The sequence below is a fragment of the Dasypus novemcinctus genome, chromosome 1, assembly GCF_030445035.2.
Source record: "Dasypus novemcinctus isolate mDasNov1 chromosome 1, mDasNov1.1.hap2, whole genome shotgun sequence".
Lineage (NCBI taxonomy): Eukaryota > Metazoa > Chordata > Mammalia > Cingulata > Dasypodidae > Dasypus > Dasypus novemcinctus.
Window position 1 is genome coordinate 82,817,109 of NC_080673.1, and position 7,813 is coordinate 82,824,921.

Here is a 7,813-nt window from a genome sequence, read left to right on the forward strand (position 1 = left end):
TAATTTATTAATCCATAAATCTGCTATTCTTTCTCTGGGAGTGATTAATTGGTGTGCATAGTGCCTTAGATAAAATGCTTACATTTCCACTTGAGTAAGACACTTTGATTGACAGAAATTTTGAGAAAATAATTATTTTACCAAATCTATACAAAGATTGTTTATAATATCTGCTGTCTTGACTCTTTACAAATTTTCCTTTTCTTTCATATTGTAAGAAATATATGCAGAAGTTTCATTAGTATCAGCCCTCCTCCTATTTGGCAGGAAAGAAGAGACCATAAACTAGACAGCTTTAGTGATTTTTTTCCCATAATTTCACAGCTAATGCAAGTCCCAAGACTCCCCAAAAGACGCTATCTTATCTGTTCTTTCATTTCCAAGGTGTAAGAACAACATCAGTTATCCCAGGAATTGGAGCTGTGTGAATATTTCATTTGTAGCTTAATCCCTAATATTACACAGTGAAACATTTACACAATGTTTCACTGTGTAATATGAAATAAGAATGTTTACCTGTAATGATAAACAATGGACTATAATCAGATATTTTAAAATATACTAACTTGCAGACTAATCATAAAAGGACACTTTGGTAATGTAAAGACATTTTAAATGTCCGGGGTCCCATTAATAATTGTTGGAGTACAGATTCAAAGAGAGTAGATTCAAGATAGAGACATATACGATGAACTTAAAAATCTATTTATTTTTTTATTTTTTTATTTTTCCCAGTCCATCTTTTAATTTTTTTTTGAAAAATTCCTGACATTACAGAACTAAACTGAAATGTATTAATATTCCACTCTTACATTTCCATGACAAACAGGAAAAAAAAATTCATGAGCCAAAAAAAAAAAAAAAACCAAAAAAAACAAAAAACAAAAAACAAAAAACAGGGAGAAGCTTATAAAACTAAATATGGATCTCAGCATTAACAGCTGAACAGAGAAAGGAATTAAAATGCTTTAATTAAAAAATCACGAGTGGATGATAAAGTGTGTAGAAACTGAAAATTTACAAACTATTTAAAACCTGGAATTGCTGACTGTTCAGAAACTACACAGATGGATCATGGGTGGTGGTGAACAGCAGAAAGGGATTATGGATGAATCTGCATTGTTCTAGCTGCTCCCCATGCCACCCGTCTCCGAGGAAAGCCTGACATTGATTAGATACTGTGCCAGACTAATGCTGGCAGCAGATCCAGTGATGGTAACCTGCCTATCAGTAGATCCTTCCACTGGGTTCGCAATTTTGATCTGCGCCCCAGACATCTGACGGATCTCATTGATTTTGGCGCCTTGACGCCCGATTATGCAGCCAATCAAATCATTTGGAATGGTGAGTTCATGAGAAGTAGTCTGAGCAGATGCATCCAAACCTGCACTGAATCCGGTGTTGCCGTGCGTCATAGGAAAATGAGACTGTTGCATCGCCAACTGGTGCAGCTTGGTCAAATCTGGCTGTGGAATGGCATACTGTCCTTGAATGGTATAAGCCTCTAGAGGTGGTCCCTCCAGATCAGGGTTGAGGCACATGGACGGGGTGGTGTGGGGAAAGCTCGCACTGTCGCTGCCTGTGCTGTACCTGTCCTGACCACCTGCAAAGATGACCGAAGAACTGGACGGCTTGGGCCGGTACGGGATGGTCACGCCCTTCAGGGGGGACTCCAACATGACCACGCAGATCTGTTTGACACACTCAATGATGGATTGCGGAATGCCAGCGATAGTGATGGCCCGCTCAGTTGAATTGGGGAGCATATCCCCTGCCACCTGGACCTGAGCCCCTGTACTCTCTCGTATTTCCTCGATCTTGCAACCACCTTTCCCAATGAGAGAGCCACACTGACTAGCAGGGACCACCAGCCTCAGGGTGACTGGGGGTCTACTGGCAGCTGTGCTATTAGTCATAGAGCTGCTGATGTACTCTTCCAGTTTGTCAATGATCATAGCAAAGGCTTTAAAGATGGCATTAGTGGGTCCAGCCAAAGTGATAATTCTCTCAGGACAATTCCCTTCTGAGATGTTGATACGTGCACCACTTTCCTCCCGCATCTTCTTAACTGATTCTCCTTTCTTTCCGATGATACTGCCAACTTCCTTTCCATGCATAAGTAGCCGGATGGTGAGAGTGACATTTAATCCACCTTCAGTCACACCGGTGTCCATGTCGAGCGGTGTTCTAGGGAGCTGGACTTTGAGTGGTCAAGTCTTTGGTCACTGCAGGCGCGAGGTGACTGTGGGGAAAAGGCTTAAAAATCTATTTAAATTTTTAAAAATTATAACAATTATATCCCACTTCATCCACTTAAATAAAACATTATTTTGTCTTTAAATGTCAAATATGGTATATATATATATTGAAATGGAAATAATACCTTAAGACAAATGCTAAGGAATTCCTTTTAATTGCATTTTATGGTTATGACCTTTATAACAACAATTTTTTAAACATATTTACTAAATCTGAAGCCATTTTCATTTTCAAAAATATGCCTTTCATCTCTTTTTCTATAAATTAATGAAGAGAGTTTTCATCCTAATCTACAATATGAAGTTATAAATTTTAATACCATTTTTTGATAGAGTACCTCTATGCTATTTATCTGAAGACAATCAAGAAGTACTTGGATTAAAGTAAATAATTGAGTAATAGAGAATTGAAGTAGACATATATAGTTAGGACTTAAATATAATTCTCTTGAAAATAGTCCTGACACATAAAGTAATACATGTAGGTAAATTTTTCTTTAATGTTTTATATGGTTTTAGCCCTTTATATTACATTGAAAAAACATCATTGGCTAATTGTTATTCTCAAATGAATATCTATTATTAATTATATTCATATCTATTTATATGAAAACCAACTAGAAGTTCTTAGAAGTTTATGCAAAATTTAATGACTTTTTTTAGGTAAATAGAATTGTATAATTCCACACAAAATTATACAAAAAAGAATATTTGTTTCAATTCCCATACATATAGATAATGGCTGTGAATTTTCTGCATTCATCCATTAAGTTAAACATTTCTAAACTACTATTTGCTATCTGACAATTCTGTATAAATCATTCAAAAAGAGACACATCAATTTAAATTTTATTTTTAATATATTGCAAGATTTTGGGAACTTTTCTTGGTGCTATGATGTGATAGTGAATAAAACAGTCAAAATCCATGATTTCAAAGAAGCTAGATTATTTTTGAAGACAAAATAAATGAATAAAGAAATGTTAAACTTTTGAGAGTGATAACTCTGTATGGGAAAATAAAGTAGAGTGAGGGAATAGAGGACGGAAGAAGAAAAAGCTGTTTTAGATGGATTACTACAAGAAGGACTCTTTGACATTTGGGCAGACTTAAATGATGAGAGGTAGTAAAGTATTCAAAGAGAAAGATAATTATCACCATTTTGCAAAAGAATAAATCTCAGAAATCTTAATCACCCTGGATCATATAGCTGGTAAATGATGAAATTCGATATGACTCAAAGTCTGTGTAGATCCAAACCAAATTTTCTTTCCAATGTAATTTTATATTTTAAAGCTATTGTTCATAATTAAATTTCACACCAATAATTGATATTATGCTATTTAGATGATCAAAGAAGATTATAAAAATCATTTAGTACAGTGGCCTTTAGCAATTTAACATTAGCATAAAAATGAAGGTGTTACCTAAGCAGTAAAAAACAAATTTTCTAGCCTCAAAATGCTTATGCCACTTTTTTCCCCTGACTTTTTTTTTTTTTAGCGTTCTTTTTTATTTTTTGGTCTTTATTCATTTTTTAAAATATTACATTAAAAAAATATGAGGTCCCCATATACCCCCCCAGCCCCCTCACCCCACTCCTGCCCCCATAGCAACATTCTCCTCCATCATCATGAGACATTCATTGCATTTGGTGAATACATCTCTGAGCATCGTTGCACCTCATGGTCAATGGTCCACATCATAGCCCACACTCTCCCACATTCCATCCAGTGGCTTATGCCACTTTTGATACAATTAATTTAAAGAACAAAAAACATGTGGAAATGTGCACTATAAATTTAAGTGTGAATGAAGTCTCAGAGAAAGGAATATACAAAAGATTTCATGATGATTGTTAGACTTGATCTTGGTTTTGAAAAATAATATGATATTCTTACCAAGAAAAGATGATCATTAGGGAAATCACAGACACCTGTTAAATGACCAGCTCTTAGATCTCTCCTGCTACCATCACCTTTTGCTGAAGTCTTGACTACACATAAGTGACATCTTCCTGCCATTTATGTTACCCCCACTTTCTTTTCTATCGTGTGCCATGCAACAACCTTGAGGAGATATTAAGTCTACTGGAAAGGCCTGGTCAGAACCAGGAACAAGCAGCTCCAAATGCTTATCAGAAGAGGAATTCTCAACAGCGCCCCAGGCCCCAAGTGGATAAAACCACACTCACAACAATATAGATTGGGAAGCGGACTTGGCCCAATGGATAGGGCAACCGCCTACCACATGGGAAGCCTGCAATTCAAACCCCGGGCCTCCTTGACCCGGATGGAGATGGCCCAAATGCAGTGCTGATGTGCACAAGGAGCGCCCTGCCACGCAGGGGTGTCCCCCGCTTAGGGGAGCCCCACGCGCAAGGAGTGCGCCCTGTAAGGAGAGCCGCCCAGCGCAAAAGAAAGTGCAGCCTGCCCAGGAATGGCGCCGCGTACACGGAGAGCCGACACAAGATGATGCAACAAAAAGAAACACAGATTCCCAGTGCCCCTGATAAGGATAGAAGCGGACAAAGAAGAACACACAGCAAAATGGACACAGAGAGCAGACAACTTGGGGGGATGGGAGAGGAATAAAATATGTATGTATAGATTGTCCCTATTCTCCACCATAAATTGGAATATGCAGTGCTGCCATGCTTTGACCCAGATACTGAGCAATTTTTGTCTGCTCAGAGACTGGACATGATGGGACTCTTTGTGACAAGGAGGTTATTTGCCCTTTCTGGACTTTATAATGTGTAAAGTAATAAAGAGATCATCTGCCAAACGTTTCTCTTTGCCCGGAACCTGTGTTCGCATAAAACACTGTTACAACAAGTTGCTCCACAAAGATTGTCCCATAGAGGAAAACAATTTAAAAATGGGAAGCAGGAAAACTTCCTGTGACATATGCTGGAGAAAAGAAGACAAGATGGAGCAAAAAAAATGGCATCAGGGAAAACAACTATATTAGAAACTTAATTTGGATAGTTAGAATGAGGCCAAATTATAGAAGACCTTAACAAACTTGATTTTGTTGGAATAAAAGTCTTAAAAAAAATAAAGCCATGTTTTAATAATAGTCTCTTAGTAGACTTATGAGGAAATTGGAAGAGTGGGGAGAACTGGAAAGCAGAGGAAATAAATGCGAAGTTTTTGCTGATTTCTAAACATAAGAATGGATATAGTAATGTTAGAAAGCCTCTGGCTTTGTCTCAAGTAGGATAGAATTGGATTTGAATTTTGTTTCAATACTTTCTGGTTATTTTACCCATGGAGAAGATACCTGACTTCACTAAGCCTCAGTTTTCTCATCTAAAAATTAATATAATGAAATAACTAACTCAGAGGGTGTCTCAGAATTATATGAGTTATTACATTAAGTTCCAACATTAAAGCATTCAAGAACTGATAGATAAAAGTAATGGTTAAGTGGACCAAGGGTAAAAAAACATTTGATGCCTGAAATTGTATTATTAAAACTTTATAGTTTAACAAAAGTAATTTATTTATTTATGTACTTACATCTATTAATTAGATTCAAGATGCCAAATACTGTGCAGAGCGAATTTTGATAGGACTCATTAATTGAAAAAGTACATGACTAGCTATACAAATAAAATATGTCTTAGTTCATACCACAGTTGTGGTATGGAGGTACAGAAAAATGTAGGAAGCATAATGCCAAATAGACACAGTAAAACACACATACACACATCAGAGGGAAGCCACAGAATACCTTGTATGCCTTGTTCTTTATGCTTTTACTTTCTACAATTTACCTTTATGTCCCTTGCAAATAGCATATGATCATAGACAATATTTTGTGATGGGTAAATTTATAGATTTTGAAGCTACAATACCAGGTCTTATATTGTAGCTCTGCTGTTAAAGAATTTAACGTTTTTCTGTTTCAGTTTTCCCTTTTTAACATTAGAAATGTTAAGATAATTATTAAGCTAAAATATTAAAAATTGAAAGTCTATCTTATTAACGACAGAAATATATTCAATGTAATTGAAAATAAAATTTTAAAATTTTGACCTTACTAAATATAAAACTGTTATAAATTATGTTGAAATAAGGGAATCATATCAATTAAGGAAGGTTATTCTTTAAATGATATTCTCTTAAATAATGCATTGGAGTAATTGGCCAAAGAAATAGGATAGGAAAGGTAGTGGATCATATTTAAGGATAAGGAATAGATTTTGAAAAAAAAGTCATCACATGCTGATGATAGAATGGTCTGGAGAAATTGTTCAAATATTGAATTTCAGCAAGTGTTCTAGTTAAAAGCATTATTTTAAGAGTGGAAACCTTTTTGTTAGCAATCGTTAAAATAAAATATCTAAAAATTTCAGAAAGATTTTTTGTGTCATATTCTGAGTAAAAACTTTTTGGAGTAAGTTTGAGAGATTGTGGAAAGGGAGATATGAATAACTCATTTAGGTAGCAGAGTTTTCAGACAATAGGGGCACCACTTTTGCTTTATTTTGTTTGGTTGTGTTTGGAAATAATACAGAAGAGACTGAATGACTAATGTAAAAGAGACTGTAAAATTTCTAGAGTGATTTTTTTAAGTTGAAAAGTAGTTGGGCTTCAATGAACAAGTAAATAAAATGGTGTTATATATAGATATTTGTGATGTGACATTGTGCAGAAGTTCTTCTCTGATCTGATCAATTTCCCTGGTAAATAAGGAAACAGGACTGTCTGCTGAGGGTGGGGATGGAAGAGAGGTATCAGAGTTTAAAGAGAAGACATGTTGTGAAACAGTCATGTTGTGAAAAGAGACTGTCAGTGGACAATACACTAAATGCAATTTCTGGAAGCTTTAAGGACCCACTTATTGTTTATGGACATGAGTTCAAACTTAGAGTTGTCATGATTGGTTGCTAGCCTATCTCAAACCATGTTCAGCTGCCCAGGTGTAGTGATGTTTATGGAAAAATGCAGTAGTGTGTAACATTGAAAAGAAACAGCATTTCTTTGGTTCGTGGGTATGAGATCTGAAGAAGAAGGAAGAATCAAGAATAATACAAAAATTATTGTCTTGGGTTCCATACTAATTCAATTTTTATCATTGAAATAGGGGGATATTGATCTGGAGATGATGTCTGAAGAAAACCAATACATTACTTTTAGGGATTTTTTTTGTATAAGTTTTTTTTTTTTTAAAGTAATTTAGAGTAGAGATGTTCATAGCTTGTAAAATATAAAGATCTTACACCTCAGTGTGCACTGGAGGACTCATTAGGATATAGAATACTAATTTAAACCACTAGAATAAGAGATAATTCAAATACTTTGGGTAGAATTACAAAAGAAGGTGATCTACAATTGACTTTAAAGAACATGACTATTTTAAATTAGAGGTATAGAAGCTATTAAAGGGCCCCGCCAAAAAGGAGTAACCAAGGAGCTAGGAGGACATTCTGAACTATTGAGTGATATTGAACATGAAGGAAGGGACTGATTTAAGAACTTAAAATGCAGCAACAGAATCAATACCAATGGAGAGGGTTAAATAAATAGATTACACTGAGTCTTTTG

The 7,813-nt window shown here is 35.4% G+C and overlaps 1 pseudogene; it reads right to left on the bottom strand.

The window, feature by feature from the left end:
- Nucleotides 1-952: 952 nt before the first annotated feature.
- Nucleotides 953-2,250, bottom strand: LOC101428257 (poly(rC)-binding protein 2 pseudogene; annotated as a pseudogene).
- Between the last annotated feature and the right edge of the window lie 5,563 nt (nt 2,251-7,813).